Consider the following 17,545-nt stretch of genomic DNA (forward strand, 5'->3'; position numbering starts at 1 on the left):
CTGAAGCCCAAAGGGCTGGTTTTGAGGTCTCAGAGGCAGAACAATAAATAAACAGCCTGAAGATGTCTCCTAATGTTTTAAATCGATTTACATTCTTATAAGTCCGGCTCGGGCACCAACAAAACAAACTTTCTTGCTGAGGGGAACACCAGCCAAACATGAACTCTGTATGTGGGCTTCGAACCCACAGGAGCAAACCCCTGACCCGATCAGCCAGTTGCAAAGGAAGCCTGTTGGGCGCGGTTCATAGTCTTGGGGAAAATATGAGACTAACACAACCAAGTCACTATTAAGCCTCCCCCACACGTCCTCACTTCCAAATGCAGCAAATGACCCCACTTGGGAGGTCCCACGTGGGCCCCCCCCCCCAGGAACGGTCCGGGCCTGAGCCCGGGGACCTCCTCCCAGCTGGACGTTGAGTCCCGGGCAAAGGTCCCGCAGGCCCCAGTGCACACACGTGCAGGGCAACACCCTAACCCTGTCCCACACGCGCCACAAGCGTTCCGGCTCCGAGTGCCACACGCGCTGCTCCCACCCAAGCTGAGTGCACCAGGTGGCCCTGGAGGGAAGGGCCTGGCCAGGGCCTTGTGCCACACAGACTGCCCCCAAGTCTGGCAGCACCCCCTCCCCGGGGCCAGGCGGGCATCGGATCAGCCTGAGGTCCAAGTCCCTGAGATATTCCTGGGGACCTGGCGGGTGGAGCTCGGGCCTGAGTGGGCCGCGCGCCCCTGAGATGTCCCCGCCCATTCCTGTGATTCCTGTCCGCCCCATCTGCACCCCCGACACCTCCGCTCTTCTGTCTCTCTCTCACTCTCCTCAAAATTCACCCAATATCTGAATGTATTGATCTGGCAATAAATACGTTAACTGGGGACCTTAGCTCTGAGAAGTCCTGGGGCAGGGGGTGGGGGCGCTTGGGAAGGAGGGGAGACCTATCCCCCCCAAGAGACAGGCCCCCAGCGCTGCAGGCTCCAGGGAAGGCCCCTTGGAGGGGGGTCTTGTGCCCCCAGCGCAGCTCCAGGGAAACCTCAAAAGTAACACTCGCCCGGGAGACTTTCCTGTTTCCGCCCGGTTTCGAACCGGGGACCTTTCGCGTGTTAGGCGAACGTGATAACCACTACACTACGGAAACCAAGCCGCACCCCGCTCGCCTCCTCCCCGATGGAGACTAGCCGGTCTCTGGGTCTCCCGGCTTTGTTCCCACTGGAGGCCTCTTTCCTTCCGGGAAATAGCAACCTTATTCCGCCTCTCTCTTGACTAAAAGCAAGAACCTTCGAGGCAGTGAATCGCTCCAAGGAAACACCGTCCAGGGGAAGAACGCCTTTCCAGATGCAGGACACAAAGCGTAGGCCGCCTCGGGGTCTGGCGGGTGTCGGAAAATTCCTCCATGGGGGGGGGGGGGGGCGGGTCCTGCTTACGTTTGCCTGACCTCAGAGGGCTCCGTGACCTGCATCTCCTGGGTGCCAGACACGGGTCCGGGCCGGGATACTGACCCGGATCCGGTGGACTGACTCGAAGGGGCCCGTTGTGCGCGGCCCCGCTTGACCCACAGAAGCTGAGGCCCGAGAGGGGGCGGTGCCCACCTGCGTGCCGGGCGGAGTGGGGACGGCCGTGGGGGCCAGACCGTGGGACGTTGCCTGGCGGGGCTCGGTGCCCACGACGCCACTGGCCCGGCGCGGCGGGGACATGTCACGGGCTCCTGCTACGCACTGGGCGCGCTCGGGTCCCATACCCGCCGCCGTCGCTAATCCAACAGCCGGAGGGCCGCGCTCACAAACTGCGCCCGCCACGCCTCAGGGGACTGCCAGTGACCTTTGGGAGGGGGACCGGAGCCCCATCTCCACGGCTCAGCAGGGCCCAGAGCTGGAAGGGGACGCGCCCCCTCACACCTGTGCGTACCAAACGCCCTCTCATTGTGACGGTCATGGCGTTTCCCTAGGGACCGCGGATCGTTTTACTGTGGGTAGTAGCTATCCAGTGTCCCCGCTATTTGCTGCGAAGGCTACCCTTCCCCTCGTCGACTTGCCTGGCACCGTTGTTGACAATCAGCTGGCGATGCGTGCCCGGTGTTATTCTAGACTCTCGGTTATGTCCTGTGGGTTTGCACACCTATCCTTTTGCCAGGACCTCAGTCTCGGTTTCTGTGTCGTGACAGACAGTCTCCCATCAAGAAGAGAAATCCTCCAAGTCGGGTCCTCTTTTTGCAAAATGACGTTTCCTTCTGGCGTCTCTTGCGTTTCCAGGCGGATTTGAAAGACTGGCGTTTCCATGTCGGCGGGGCAGGGGGAAGACGCTTCCCGGGATTCTGAGCGGGATTGTTGTCATTTCACCCGGATGCTCGTCCCTGAGCGCAGGACGCTTCCCCGTGTGCGCCGATCCGCCCTGATCCCCCCTCTTCCCCGCGGTGTGCTGTCCGCTCTGCCCGTATGCGCAGAGCACTTTCGCCGCCCGAGGAGAGCACAGCCTTCCAGAAGGTCCCTGAGGAGCGAAAAGGCACCTGTCCCCTGCGAGTAGGAGCGGAGTCCTAGGGTGGAGTCCCAAAAAGCGGAGTGCCCGAAAGCCGACCTGGCCGGTTAGCTCAGCTGGCTAGAGCGTGGTGCTAATAACGCCAAGGTCGCGGGTTCGAGCCCCGTACTGGCCACGTCTCTTTTTACCAGGAGTTCAATGCCATCTACAAAGATGTGGTTTTTCCCCCAAGTTTGCACTCGAAGTCATTCTAAAGAATCCCTACTACCAGGGTTCCTGCTGCCTCACTTGGTAGCACATGTGACTCTTCCCCATGGGATCCTGAGTTCCTGCCCCAATTTGGTCAGTGTTCTGTAATAAAGCAAAACAAAACAAAAAAACCAACCAGTCTTACCAAGATTTAAACAAATCCACAATCCACGGCATTTCTTCATTACGCAATTGTGAAACCAGTTTTGTCCATGGTATATTCATTCTATTATTTTGCAATCAATTCCCTTCCCTAAAACCTTGCCCTTTAACCTTCCCGTCTTCAGCCTTTACAACGATTTTCAGCCCGGAAGGAGCCTTTCAACTCCTTTTGTGGAATTGCCAAGATACTCATTTTATTCACACTTACCTGGTGAAAAGCATTTCATTTCCCCCCTTTTTTTGGCAAGTTATTTCTAGAATTTGTAAGACAGCACTGTGTGTTATCAACTGTGTGTTGATAGCCACATACAGGGGTATTTGGGGGTTTTGTTTGTTTGTTTCTTTACCCGTTTGTAGGATCTTTTTAATTATGAGGACCATTCGTCACTTGTCTTTGATGTGAAACAAAAACATTCTGATTTGTCATTTGCCTTTTGACTCGCCTTATGATTGATTTCCCTTGCAAAAGAATGGTCATGTTTGTGGTTATAATTATCAACATTTTCAAGTTTTTAGTTTCTGGGGTTTCCACTTTGCGAGGAGTGTTCAGTTCTAGGCTCAAGCAAGGAAAGTATTTTTACTTACAAAAGAGTCTGAAAGGAAGGAAACGAAATAAAAACAGAGAGGGAGGCAAACCATAAGAGACTCTTAAATACAGAGAACAAACTGAGGGTTTCTGGTGGGAGGTGGGGGGATGGGCTAGAAGGGTGATGGGCATTGAGGAGGGCACTTGTTGGGATGAGCACTGGGTCTTACATGTAAGTGATGAACCACTCAACTCTACTCCTGACACCATTATTACAGTATATGTCAACTACCTTGGATCTAAATTACAAATAAACAAAGAAACAACAACAACAACAAATCTAGAAGGACATTTGCAAGTCTAGTGGAGCTTAGGACATCTGTGGGCTCGCCAGCAGATTTCAGGATGGGTAGCACCCCTGGCCTCACTGACTAAATGCCAGAAAAGCCAGCCAGTCGTGATGACAATCAAAATGTGCCCACATTTCCGCAATGTCCCTTAGTGCTGTCTTACACATTCTAGAAACCACTTACAACGAACAAGAGGGAAATGAAATGCTTTGTAGCAAGTAAGCACGAATAAAATGAGTATCTTGGAAACCTCATAGAAGGAGTTAGGAAGGTTATTCCCAGGCTGAAAATCGTTGTAAAGGCTAAAGATGGAAAGGTTAAAGAGTAAGGTTTTGGGCAAGAGAATTGATTGTAAAATAATAGAATGAATGTACCATGAACAAGACAGGTTCCACAATTACATAAGGAACAAACACCATTGTTTTTTAAAAAGTTACAATAAATCAGGGTGCCTGGGTGGCTCAGTCAGTTAAGCGTCCGACTTCGGCTCAGGTCATGATGTCACAGTTCGTGAGGGCAACTCACGTCATGATGTCACAGATTGTGAGTTCAAGCCCCGTGTCAGGCTCTGTGCTGACAGCTCAGAGCCTTGGAGCCTGCTTCAGTTTCTGTGTGTCTCTCTCTGCCCCTCCCCTGCTTGTGCGCGCTCTCTCTCTCTCTCTCTCTCTCTCAAAAATAAACATTTAAAAATTTAAAAAATAAAAATAAAAAGTTATAACAAATCCATTTGATTTTTTTTCCCCTTAACGAAGCCTCTGCCCAAGGTGGGGCTTGAGCTCATGCATAGCCATAGGCGCTAGGAGCTAACTGAGCCAGCAGGGAGCCCTGGCAACAGTGATCCTTTAGAACTCCTTCAAGTGCAAAACGTAGGAGAGCAGAACCAAATCTTTGCAGGTAGCATTGAACTCAGGTGGTCAGGCGACCTTGGTGTTATTAGCGCCGCGCTCTAACCAGCTGAACGAATTGGCCAGCTCAGCTCCAAAGGTCTCGCTGCAGTTGACAGTTGCACTAGAATAACACCGGGCACGCATCGCCAGCTGATTGTCAACAACGGTGCCAGGCAAGTCGACGAGGGGAAGGGTAGCCTTCGCAGCAAATAGCGGGGACACTGGATAGCCACTAACCACAGTAAAACCATCCGCGGTCCCTAGGGAAACGCCATGACCGTCACAATGAGAGGGCGTTTGGTACGCACAGGTGTGAGGGGGCGCGTCCCCTTCCAGCTCTGGGCCCTGCTGAGCCACGGAGATGGGGCTCCGGTCCCCCTCCCAAAGGTCACCGGCAGTCCCCTGAGGCGTGGCGGGCGCAGTTTGTGAGCGCGGCCCTCCCGCTGTTGGATTAGCGACGGCGGCGGGTATGGGACCCGAGCGCGCCCAGTGCGTAGCAGGAGCCCGGGACATGTCCCCGCCGCGCCGGGCCAGTGGCGTCGTGGGCACCGAGCCCCGCCAGGCAACGTCCCACGGTCTGGGCCCCACGGCCGTCCCCACTCCGCCCGGCACGCAGGTGGGCACCCCCCCCTCTCGGGCCTCAGCTTCTGTGGGTCAAGCGGGGCCGGCAGCGGGGCCCGGATCCGGGTCAGTATCCCGGCCCGGACCCGTGTCTGGCACCCAGGAGATGCAGGTCACGGAGCCCTCTGAGGTCAGGCAAACGTAAGCAGGACCCGCCCCCCCCCCCCATGGAGGAATTTTCCGACACCCGCCAGACCCCGAGGCGGCCTACACTTTGTGTCCTGCATCTGGAAAGGCGTTCTTCCCCTAGACGGTGTTTCCTTGGAGCGATTCACTGCCTCGAAGGTTCTTGCTTTTAGTCAAGAGAGAGGCGGAATAAGGTTGCTATTTCCCGGAAGGAAAGAGGCCTCCAGTGGGAACAAAGCCGGGAGACCCAGAGACCGGCTAGTCTCCATCGGGGAGGAGGCGAGCGGGGTGCGGCGTAGTTTCCGTAGTGTAGTGGTTATCACGTTCGCCTAACACGCGAAAGGTCCCCGGTTCGAAACCGGGCGGAAACAGCCGCCCGCTCGCTTTTTTCGCACTTTACCCAGTGCTCCCAGTGCCTGAGACCCTGCGCCCTGCCCGGGGCCCCACACGAACACACACCTTTGCCACCTGCCCCAACGCCACCAGCGCGGACCCTTGCGTCCCCAAGGGCTTTCTGACAACACGGGCCCTCCTGCCCCCCCATCCCCCCGCTTCCCTTCAACATCACATCCCTCTCCCGCGGGCTGCACCCTAAGACCTCTCAGACCCCTGGCGATAAGCCGTCCTCGACCCCGTAGTGGACACCCTCCGCGCGGGGGCCTGTGCCTCCTCTGTCCTCACGCAGCCTTTTCACGAAAACCTGCTCTGGTTTTACCAACAGCATCACCTTCCTGTGATGCTAAGTGCTGCGTCCTGTCCGGGAATCGCCTGCCTTCCTCGAGGGCACCAGGAGTTCCCCGCACGACCTTGCGTCCACCTACTGCTTTCGCCTGGGCCGCGGGCACAGGGCTGACCCGGGGACAGGCAGGGGCCGGTGCGCAGAAGTGACCCGCTGCAGCAAATGTGACCACGGGGAAACCGTCGGGAACCAAGGGCGATGCTCCCCGTACGCCGTCCATTTCCCACATCGAGTCCTCGCCGGACGCTGTCCCTGCACCCGGCGTCCGGGCCCTGTGTGCGGAGCAGGGGGACTGGAGCGGACTCGGGGTGCGGAGACCATGCGCACCTTCCGCCTCCATCCTGCCTCTCGCCCCTCCCACCCCCCAGCCCCCCTCCAGGTGCACCTGCGCCCCCGGGACCTCGTCCGCCTGCGGTTCCGCTGCTGTCCGCGCGCCCTGCACCCGCCGCACCTGCCGAGCCGCCCCCGCTGCCCGCGGCCCCTGCTTCCCGGCGGGGCGGCCACCAGCCGGAGGCGGCTCCGCAGACGGCCCCCTGAGGCACCGCGCGGTCCTGGCCGGGGAAGGGAGGGCGCTGAGGCGGGGTTCCGGGCGTGGGACGGACAGAAGGCCGCGGGACACGCGGACACGGCCTTGGGAAGCGGGACGCGCGCCCGCAGGTGTCCGCCACCGCACCTGCTCCTGGGCGCCCCTGCCGGGGACCCGGCGCCCGCTCCGCTGCGGGACTCGCGACGCCTCCAGTGAGCTTTCCCGCGGTGACACAGGAGACCGGGACGCGGCCTCATGGCAGGTTGTTGGTGTGTTTGGTCACAGACTTTTTTTTTTATGGAGAAGAAAAACCGCGACACAGGGGTCCCAGTGTCTGTACTGGGCTGAGGGCCGGGCCGGGCGCTTCCACATCCAGGGAACGGATCCCTAACCTCTGAGCTCCCAGAGCTCCGCGGTTGCAGGGACAGCGCTGGGGAGCGGGGCCGGGGGCGGGGGGGGGGGGCGGGGGAAGGGCGGGTTGACCCTGCAGATCCGGGAGGGGAGCTGAGTGTGGGGGGCTTTCACCCCAGGCCGTGGGACTGAGGGGTGCACGCTGATCCCAAAGGGAAAATGAGAGAACTTTCCCGTGAAAATAATCTGAGAGGGCGCCTGGGGGGCTCGGTTGGTTAAGTGTCTGACTCTTGATTTCAGCTCAGGTCACACTCTCATGGTTTGTGGGATCGAGCCCCCCACGGGGCTCTGTGCTGACATCTGGAGGCTACTTGGGATCCTCTCCCTTTCAGAATAAATAGATACACTTTAAAAAAATAATGGGAGAAATTTTCACGATCTCATCTTAGGCAATTTTTTTTAGAGCAGCACATAAAAAGCTACATCGAATTTCTCTGTGTTAGCTCTTCTCTGCAGGGGGTGGGGGCTGAGGGTCAGAGAGGCTCTTACAAAACTAGACTCTGCTAACAACGGGGATGAGAGGACATCACAGCAACAGAAGCCGCTAACAGAGTTTCACTGCCTGAACCCTCCTGGTGACATGAAATACGATAAGCAGCAAAGGCAGGGCCCCAGCCAAGCACCTGCCTCCCAGAGACTTGTGGGCACAGTTCATCTCAGGTTGTGTCCACAAAGGAAACGAGATGATAAGCCAGATACTGAGGGGGATTACACCGGTAATAATCACAAACTTTGCCCTGTTTCTGAACCTGAGAAAAATCTCAGACTTGGAATCTGTTGAAGGAACAAGAGACACCCTGGGCCCAGGATGCCACAGAAGCTTCACTGGTGAAAATCTGTTGCTTTCATTGAAAAGACTTAAAGTCAAACATTTGGTTCATATGTGCACTAATGAGGTGAAATTCCACGTAGTTAGACATATCAGGAAGGAACGATTAAAATATTAAAGAAGCAGGACGATGCTACTGGATGAGGACAAGAAACTTGGCAAATAAAGAGACTTTCTAAAGGAAAGGAGTACTTTCTGCCACAGGGAAAGGGATTTATACCTGCAAACCAGCTGATAGTTACTGTTCGTGCAGGGGTTGGAGTCAGGGAGTGTCTCCCTTTCAGAAAGGAGAACGTTGGGAGATAAAGGGAAACCACAGAATTCAAACTCATATTTGTAGGGATCCAGGTTCCATGCTCCTTTACTCTCAAAGGAACCGGATCACTGCGACTTAAATGTGGAAATGAGCAAGGATTTCCACATAGGACAGCATTTTGTATCAGTGGGAGAAGCAATGGTGGGGTGTGGGGGGCCGGGCCCCGGTGCCAGGCTGAGACCGGGTCCAGCAACGTTCCCCGTTGACTCAAGCCAACCCGGTGGTTCCCCCTCCCATTCCCCCACTTTCAAGGGCATACGAGAGCCTTGTCAAGGCTGAGAGAGTTAATTCCTGAAGCCTGTGGTCTGCAGGTGTTGGCAGTAATGCTACCTCCCTTTTTCTACCCCGAGTCAGACAGAAACAAACATGGGAACTGTGTTTTGCTAGCAATCTTATCAACAAGGTCTTGTGACCCGTCTAGAAAACGCACAAGAAACACAGAACTAAATGTTTTGGTTGGCAGCGATTATGTGAAACCTGTTTATTCTTAGAATGACCTAACCCATAAGAGTCTGGTTATAAAAGATTGTGTACAGCAACAATAAAGCCGTCACTTGGGCCATCAGCCCAGGGGACCCTCCTGTTCCCAAACTTTCTCTTCTCTCCTTTTTTCTTGCATTCCCCTACCCTCAGGACCCTGACCTCGGTGTTTGTCGCGCCGGTCACGACAGTGGGGGAGGCGTGTAGCCCACAGGGCGGGGATGCCAAGGGGATCCCTGCGCAGGAATCATACAGCTCCTGTTAAATAGGCACATTTACCACGGTGGGTCACAGATTTAAATGTAAATACGGAAATGTGAACTTTCCACAAGAACACACAGGGAAAAGTTGTTACGGTGGTAAAGTGGAAACGCGGAAACTAAAACCTCAAATCTGAGCATTGTAACTACAAACATGAGCATTTTTGTGCAAGACGGAATCAGTCACAAGGGGAGTCAAAAGGCAAATGACAAATTGGGATGTTTTTGTTTCACATCATAGATAAATGACAATGGTCCTCATATTTAACGAGAGCCTGCAAATCGGTAAGAAAAAGACGAATACCCCTGTGTGTGGCTATCAACACACGGTGCACAGAAAAGAAAATTCAAATGTCCTATATGTATGCCAAGGGACTTAGACGGACTCATTAGAGAACTGTAAATAATGAAACACTCCTGAGCATCCCTTTCTTTGCACCTGTCAGATGGCAGAAGGAAAGCATGGGTGGCAGCACTGTGTAGTGAGGACTCATTCATTCAATAAACAGCCATGGAACACGGACTTTACACCCGGTGTGGATACGTGCGCTGGGGACACTTGGACCTAGACTCAGTACCATGACACAGGCAGGTTTCACTCGTGACCCAAAACCAAGTGACCTGCTCTCAGTGACACGCTTTTCTAACATAAGCACGTCTCAGCAGGTGACACAAAAGTCAATGGACCCTCAGTTTAAAAATATGGAATACATGGAAAGCAGGGAGAATGTTTGCCTTTACATGCACAGAGAGTTCGTTTTAGGCGCAGGGAAGGAAAGCATTTTTACTTACAGAAAGTCTAGAAGGACATTTGCAAGTCTAGCGGAGCTTAGGACGATCTGTGGGCTCTCCGGCAGATTTCAGGATGCGTGGCACCCGTGGGCTCACTTCCTCAATGCCAGAAGAGCCAGCCAGTCGTGATGACAGCAGCGATGTCCACACATGTCCCAACATCGCTTAGTGCTGTCTTACAGACTCTAGAAATCAGCTTCAACGAATGTTGGGGAAATGAAATACTTCGGAGCAAGTAAGTGTGGGGGGAAAAATTGAGTATCTTGGAAATTCCATAAAAAGAGTTGGAAACGCTACTTTCCGGCTGCAAAATTGTTGTAAAGGCTGAAGATGGGCAAAGGGCAAGGTTTTGGGCAAAAGAATTAATTGTAAAATGACTGAATATACCATGCACAAAATAAGTTCCGCTAGTAATAACAAACACCGTTGCTTTTTTAAGTTATAATAAATCCAACTGATTTCTTCTTCTTTAATGAATCCCGTGCCCAAGGTACTGGGTGAGCTCATGACCCTGACGCTGTGATCGTTTTATGCTCTACGAACCGACCAGCGGGGAAACGTGGTTGACAGTGATCCTTCACACCTCCAAAGTGTAAGACTTGGGGGAGCAGAGGTAACTGTGAACTGAGGGGGTTAGGAGGTAAAAGGGACCACTGGCCCGTACGGGGATCGAACCCGCGACCTTGGCGTTATTAGCACCACGCTCTAACCAACTGAGCTAACCGGCCACACCCGCACCCCGGGCCTGTCCCTCAATCTTTCCGCCTCTGCTCCTGCGGTAGCTCTTCCTGGAAAACCAGGTTTTCATAGTTTTCTCATTCCACTCAATTTTCCACAACAGAAACACTGAAAGAAAAAGTCCCCTTCCGGCACACGTGATCCGCACCCACTAGCAAATCTCCTCTCCCCCAAATCCTAACGTCCCACCTGAAAAGACGCACAGAAACCGGGCTGGGAAGGGGCGGGGCGGGGCGTCCCGTTTCCCTCTTTTCGGGAAAACACCTGCGGCAAACGCAAGGCTTCCCGAAGCTCTGGGATCAGAGCACAGCAGGTCTCCGCAGGGCCCCGAGGACTCCGCTCCTACTCGCAGGGGGCAGGTGCCTTTTCGCTCCTCAGGGACCTTCTGGAAGGCTGTGCTCTCCTCGGGCGGCGAAAGTGCTCTGCGCACACGCGGAGCGGACAGCACACCGCGGGGAAGAGGGGGGATCAGGGCGGATCGGCGCACACGGGGAAGCGTCCTGCGCTCAGGGACGAGCATCCGGGTGAAATGACAACAATCCCGCTCAGAATCCCGGGAAGCGTCTTCCCCCTGCCCCGCCGACATGGAAACGCCAGTCTTTCAAATCCGCCTGGAAACGCAAGAGACGCCAGAAGGAAACGTCATTTTGCAAAAAGAGGACCCGACTTGGAGGATTTCTCTTCTTGATGGGAGACTGTCTGTCACGACACAGAAACCGAGACTGAGGTCCTGGCAAAAGGATAGGTGTGCAAACCCACAGGACATAACCGAGAGTCTAGAATAACACCGGGCACGCATCGCCAGCTGATTGTCAACAACGGTGCCAGGCAAGTCGCCGAGGGGAAGGGTAGCCTTCGCAACAAATAGCGGGGACACTGGATAGCCACTACCCACAGTAAAACCATCCGCGGTCCCCAGGGAAACGCCATGACCGTCACAATGAGAGGGCGTTTCCTACGCACAGGTGTGAGGGGGCGCGTCCCCTTCCAGCTCTGGGCCCTGCTGAGCCGTGGAGATGGGGCTCCGGTCCCCCTCCCAAAGGTCACTGGCAGTCCCCTGAGGCGTGGCGGGCGCAGTTTGTGAGCGCGGCCCTCCGGCTGTTGGATTAGCGACGGCGGCGGGTATGGGACCCGAGCGCGCCCAGTGCGTAGCAGGAGCCCGTGACATGTCCCCGCCGCGCCGGGCCAGTGGCGTCGTGGGCACCGAGCCCCGCCAGGCAACGTCCCACGGTCTGGCCCCACGGCCGTCCCCACTCCGCCCGGCACGCAGGTGGGCACACCCCCCTCTCGGGCCTCAGCTTCTGTGGGTCAAGCGGGGCCGGCAGCGGGGCCCGGATCCGGGTCAGTATCCCGGCCCGGACCCGTGTCTGGCACCCAGGAGATGCAGGTCACGGAGCCCTCTGAGGTCAGGCAAACGTAAGCAGGACCCGCCCCCCCCCCCCCATGGAGGAATTTTCCGACACCCGCCAGACCCCGAGGCGGCCTACACTTTGTGTCCTGCATCTGGAAAGGCGTTCTTCCCCTAGACGGTGTTTCCTTGGAGCGATTCACTGCCTCGAAGGTTCTTGCTTTTAGTCAAGAGAGAGGCGGAATAAGGTTGCTATTTCCCGGAAGGAAAGAGGCCTCCAGTGGGAACAAAGCCGGGAGACCCAGAGACCGGCTAGTCTCCATCGGGGAGGAGGCGAGCGGGGTGCGGCTTGGTTTCCGTAGTGTAGTGGTTATCACGTTCGCCTAACACGCGAAAGGTCCCCGGTTCGAAACCGGGCGGAAACAGCCGTCCGCTCGCTTTTTCTCGCTTTACGCAATGCTTCCCAGCGCCACCCAGCACCCGGATCCGCTCCGGTGCCCCTGCTCCGCACATAGAGCCCGGTCGCCAGGTGCAGGGACAGCGTCCGGCGAGGACACGATGTGGGAAATGGACGGCGTCCAGGGAGCATCGCCCTTGGTTCCCGACGGTTTCCCCGTGGTCACATTTGCTGCAGCGGGTCACTTCTGCGCACCGGCCCCTGCCTGTCCCCGGGTCAGCCCTGTGCCCGCGGCCCAGGCGAAAGCAGTAGGTGGACGCAAGGTCGTGCGGGGAACTCCTGGTGCCCTCGAGGAAGGCAGGCGATTCCCGGACAGGACGCAGCACTTAGCGTCACAGGAAGGTGATGCTGTTGGTAAAACCAGAGCAGGTTTTCGTGAAAAGGCTGCGTGAGGACAGAGGAGGCACAGGCCCCCGCGCGGAGGGTGTCCACTACGGGGTCGAGGACGGCTTATCGCCAGGGGCCTGAGAGGTCTTAGGGTGCAGCCCGCGGGAGAGGGATGTGATGTTGAAGGGAAGCGGGGGGATGGGGGGGCAGGAGGGCCCGTGTTGTCAGAAAGCCCTTGGGGACGCAAGGGTCCGCGCTGGTGGCGTTGGGGCAGGTGGCAAAGGTGTGTGTTCGTGTGGGGCCCCGGGCAGGGCGCAGGGTCTCAGGCACTGGGAGCACTGGGTAAAGTGCGAAAAAAGCGAGGGGGCGGCTGTTTCCGCCCGGTTTCGAACCGGGGACCTTTCGCGTGTTAGGCGAACGTGATAACCACTACACTACGGAAACCGACCTGCCAGAGCTGTTTCTAAAATCCTTCTAGAATGTCTTCTGGAACGTACACCCATTTTCTGGGTGCCCCCAAACCCGGTAACTTTGAATGATTTTTCTTTGTACGTATCGTCACTCACGATGACTCTGTTTCTCTTACACTTTTTGTTGTTAAAATAACAATACAGAAAACTCCGTAACTCGTAACCACACATAACTGAAACCCAGAGTCCAAATTCCTTCCCAGGCTGCAGGCAGGGGTTCCCGGGAGGGGGGGGGGTGTGCTTGGGGTCCGCATCTCTTCTGACCTGGAAAAGCTGGGGACCCCCAGACCTGCCGGGCCATGCTGGAAACTCCGCCTAGCGCGGGTGGAAACCGTCCCAGTTTACTGCCGGGCGGGGTGACAAAGGGAGCCCCTTGGGCGTCCCTGTGACTGGACTTCGTGTCCCCGCTTCCGCTCTGGGTGCCGGTGCTCAGGGACCGTGTCAGTCTGCGGAGCGAGTTTGTTTTCCTCCTCGTGCACCCTGACGTTCGTCACTCTTTCCCCCTTCCCAGCATTTGTCTGGGACTAGAAGGTGCTCACTGCAAAATGATCTGTCTTCAAACCCTTCGTGAGAAATTCGCGGCAGGACCGCGCTGTGACTGCATCGGTCAGAAACGGCAAAGCTGGAAAACCCCTCCCGTAACCCAAACTCGGACGGGTCTCAATGCTGCCGGAAACAGAAGCGAGGCTGTATTACCTAGAGGGCAGGAAGGATCTTCAGTCGTACTTTTTCTTCTGACATCGAGTGGACAGCATAACTTCTGGTTCATTATTTTTGAAAAATAAGTTGATTAGATATTTATTTTAAAGGAATTAGTGAGCAGCCCACAAGGTGCCCAATCCTGACCTAGGCTCTGGAGGTACCAGGTGTCCTGAAAAGTCGGACAAGCCTGGGGAAGCAAAGGGCATGTGCGCTGATTATTATAATATGATTGCACAAAATAAGTCATTTTATTTTTTAGTGTTTATTTTTGAGACAGAAAAAGAGAGACAGAGACAGAGAAAGAAGTGGGGAGAGGGGCAGAGAGAGAGGGAGACACAGAATCGGAAGCAGGCTCCAGGCCGGAGCTGTCAGCACAGATCTGGATGCAGGCCTCAAGGTCACCAACTCCAAGATCATGGCCTGAGCCAAAGTTGGAAGCTAAACGGACTGAGCCCCCCTGCCCCCCCCCCCAATTTATTTTTAAAATTGCCAAATAAAACTACAGAGATAAATGCTCATGCTTTTTCACAGATGCATACAAATGAGACAATTTTGCAACTCCTAATGATTAGGAAAGACTGTCAGAAGAAGTGATCAGCGATCTGAGACTTGATAGATGAAAAGAAATACATTGGTGGAGCAGAGGTGAAATGAGGCCTGGGGGTGGGGAGGGGGGATCGGCATCAGGGGCAGCATGGTAGGTCCCGGGCCAGGGCACTTGCCATGGGACCCAGGAGTAATGAGCACTCATTAACTTGAGTTGGTAGAGATAGGATTTCAGTTAAAGATATTGATGAACTTCCAGGTCTTATTTGGGATCGAATTGTAGAGAACAAACATTCTCCTTTATTATATTTAAATACTCACCTCTCCCAGCAGAGTTTCATAGCACTGTTTATTATTTTTATTTCTAACAGAAGTCAGTATTCCACTACAAGAGATCTACAGAATAAGTCTTCTGAGACATAACATTCCTTCCAAATGGCTCACAAAAGGAGACATCAGCCCGTTAGACCTTTAGGGGGAGAAGTAAGAAACGAAGGAAATGAAACTGATTGTTTGAGAAATGTTGTGCACATTACCAAGAGTGGGGAGCATGGCACTTATGGAGTATGATAAAAGCTTTAAAAGTGTTTTTTAGAATGTAGAAGAAATAGAGCAGATAAACAAGAAAATCTCAAGTCTTGGGGTTTAAAGTTTTTTTTTTCCAGCTGTATTATTTTTTTTAGAGTTATCTAGCTAGTAAGTGCACCAAGAGTTTTCAGATTTAAAAGCACTTTTTTATTTTATTTTTTAAATTTACATCCAAATTAGTTAGCATATAGTGCAATACTGATTTCGGGAGTAGATTCCTTAAAAAGCACTTTAAAAAGCAGTTGCCTCCAGCTTTTTTTTTTTTAAAAAAGGGAATCTTGTGTGCTTTGCCATTCTTTTTTATCCTCTCCTCTTTCAGATACAATCATATTACTCCTCCTTCCAAAATTTCTGGTATATTCCACAGTCCCTTAACACATTAAAAGGAGAAAACAGTTATAACGTTAGCTGATTTACACTAATTTATATTAGAGTTTTTCCCTCGTTCCTTTCTTTCATTTCTTTTGAACTGGATTGGATGAAAGGCAAATGAGTAGACAACTCCAGGTTTACTAATGGGTGTGGAAAATAGTTATAAACATATAAAAAAAACAGAACTCAAAACCACAACGACTGAGGTGCTGGGAAAACTGGACAGCCTCGTGCAAAAGAAAGCGGGTAGATCATTATTTATACCACACACAAGAATTAACTCAACGTGGGTTAAAGACTTGCATGTAGAAATTCTGGAAGAAAACACAGGCAGTAGGTTCCTTGACATCAGTCTTAGCTGTCTATGTGTCTGTGGATCCAACTCCACACGCAAGGGAAACAAGCAAAAATAAACAAATGGGACTACATCCCACCAAAAAGCTTTTGCACTGCGAAGGAAACCATCCGTTAAAATGAAGACAACTTCCTGAATGGAAGAAGATATTTGTAAATCATCTATTTGATAAAGCGTTAATACCCCCAAACATATAAAGAACTCACACAACTCAACAATAAGAAAACGACTTGATTAAAAGATGGGCAGGTGATCCGAATAGATATTTTTGTAAAGAAGTTATACGGATGGCCAACAGGTACGTGAAAAGATATTCAACATGACTACTGGAAACGCAAATTAAAAGCAAATGAGATGTCACCTCATACCTGTTAGAGGAATTGTTACCAAAAAGTCAAGAAATAACAAGTGTCGGAGAGAACGTGGACTGTGAGACGCTTAACCGACTGAGCCACCCAGGCGCCCCTGTCGCAGCATGATTTCCAATAAGCAAGACACAGAAACAACCTGAGCGTTCGTCAATAGGTGAATGGATGGGGAAAATGTGGTACATAGACAGTGGAACATATTCAACCATAAAGGAGAATGAAATCTTGCCATTGTTGACAACATGGATGGACCTCGAGGATATTACACTTACGGGAAAGAAGTCGGAGAAAGACGAATACTGTATGATCTTGCTCGTATGTGAGAGTCTAAGAAACAACACGAATGAACAAACAAAACAATATAAAAACAAACTCATAGAGGCAGAGAGCAGGCTCGTGGTTACCAGGGGGGAAAGGGGATTCGAGAGCAGGCAGAATGGAAGAAGAGGGTCAATTGTATGGTAATGAAAGGGAACTAGAATTTTGGCCATGTACATACAGGCCGTGTACATACATAGAATTTTGTAGTACATACAGATGTCTAATTATAATGTGCACTTGAAAGTTATCTGGTATTATATAGCAATTTTACCTTGGGGGGGGGGGGCAAAAGCCACAACCACTGAAGCTAGATCACTAAGTCACTAGCCTTTCTAAACCAAATAGGGTCCTTGTAACAGTGGCATAGACATCAGTCACCCGAGACTTGTATGAATGCTGGATTTCAAGCCCCATCCAAGATGCGGTGAATTAAATCTTTCATTTTAATGGAACGCCAGGTAATTCATGTCCTCGCCAAGGTTTGAGAAGCATGGCTCTGGTCCAACACACGATTCACTATTCGGTGGGCCAAAGAGCGATCTGATGCAAAATTGGGGATGGGGGAGCGGGAAATGGCCATTCAAGGAGCCAGTCAAGAAAAACAGCTGTTTACAACGTCCTAGTTGGGAAAGATTCTAGGGGGCGAAAATGACGAAGACAGTCACAGAGATCATGTATAACCTACGTGGTGGAGTGCCTGAGGTTTGGTCTAAAATGGCAAAAGAAGACCAAGGGGCAAACCCCACTTTTCCTAGGCAATCCCAGTGCCCAGATCATAGTCATAGAACAAGATCTGAGTTTCTCAGCTCTCAGCACAGATATTTCGGCATTTCTATCACTGTCCTATTGGGAGAAGTGTGTTTTTGTTTTTAAAGAAGAGTCTTCCCCTAAGGCTGTCCCTTCCACCTCTGGTGCTTCAGGGATGTGAATTCAAATTCTCTCCACTTCTCAGCTACTAAATCACAAAAGCTCGTGTGGAAAGGCCCCGCTGGGAGTCGAACCCAGGATCTCCTGTTTACTAGACAGGCGCTTTGACCAGCTAAGCCACGGAGCCCACAGCGAGGGCAGTCTCCTTTGTATGTAATTTGAGGGTGATGTCACTGTTTGGTCTGACCAATGTGGCTCTCGAGAATGTTTGCCCAACAAAAGCGCATCCAAACTAAGTCTCAGGATCTTTATCACGTTTTCTTACTTTCTCCCGAAAGGTGCACAG

At 53.0% G+C, this 17,545-nt stretch overlaps 7 non-coding genes across 7 annotated transcripts; 3 read left to right on the forward strand and 4 right to left on the reverse strand.

The window, feature by feature from the left end:
- Positions 1 to 1,059: 1,059 nt before the first annotated feature.
- On the reverse strand, positions 1,060 to 1,132 carry TRNAV-AAC. The gene has a single exon. It is a non-coding gene; the product is annotated as a tRNA-Val (tRNA).
- A 1,435-nt stretch (positions 1,133 to 2,567) lies between these two features.
- TRNAI-AAU lies at positions 2,568 to 2,641 on the forward strand. The gene has a single exon. It is a non-coding gene; the product is annotated as a tRNA-Ile (tRNA).
- Positions 2,642 to 5,685: 3,044 nt separating this feature from the next.
- TRNAV-AAC lies at positions 5,686 to 5,758 on the forward strand. Its single transcript has one exon. It is a non-coding gene; the product is annotated as a tRNA-Val (tRNA).
- Positions 5,759 to 10,394: 4,636 nt separating this feature from the next.
- TRNAI-AAU lies at positions 10,395 to 10,468 on the reverse strand. Its single transcript has one exon. It is a non-coding gene; the product is annotated as a tRNA-Ile (tRNA).
- Positions 10,469 to 12,178: 1,710 nt separating this feature from the next.
- On the forward strand, positions 12,179 to 12,251 carry TRNAV-AAC. The gene has a single exon. It is a non-coding gene; the product is annotated as a tRNA-Val (tRNA).
- A 730-nt stretch (positions 12,252 to 12,981) lies between these two features.
- On the reverse strand, positions 12,982 to 13,054 carry TRNAV-AAC. Its single transcript has one exon. It is a non-coding gene; the product is annotated as a tRNA-Val (tRNA).
- A 4,258-nt stretch (positions 13,055 to 17,312) lies between these two features.
- On the reverse strand, positions 17,313 to 17,386 carry TRNAT-AGU. Its single transcript has one exon. It is a non-coding gene; the product is annotated as a tRNA-Thr (tRNA).
- Between the last annotated feature and the right edge of the window lie 159 nt (positions 17,387 to 17,545).

The sequence above is a fragment of the Felis catus genome, chromosome B2 (assembly GCF_018350175.1).
Source record: "Felis catus isolate Fca126 chromosome B2, F.catus_Fca126_mat1.0, whole genome shotgun sequence".
Lineage (NCBI taxonomy): Eukaryota > Metazoa > Chordata > Mammalia > Carnivora > Felidae > Felis > Felis catus.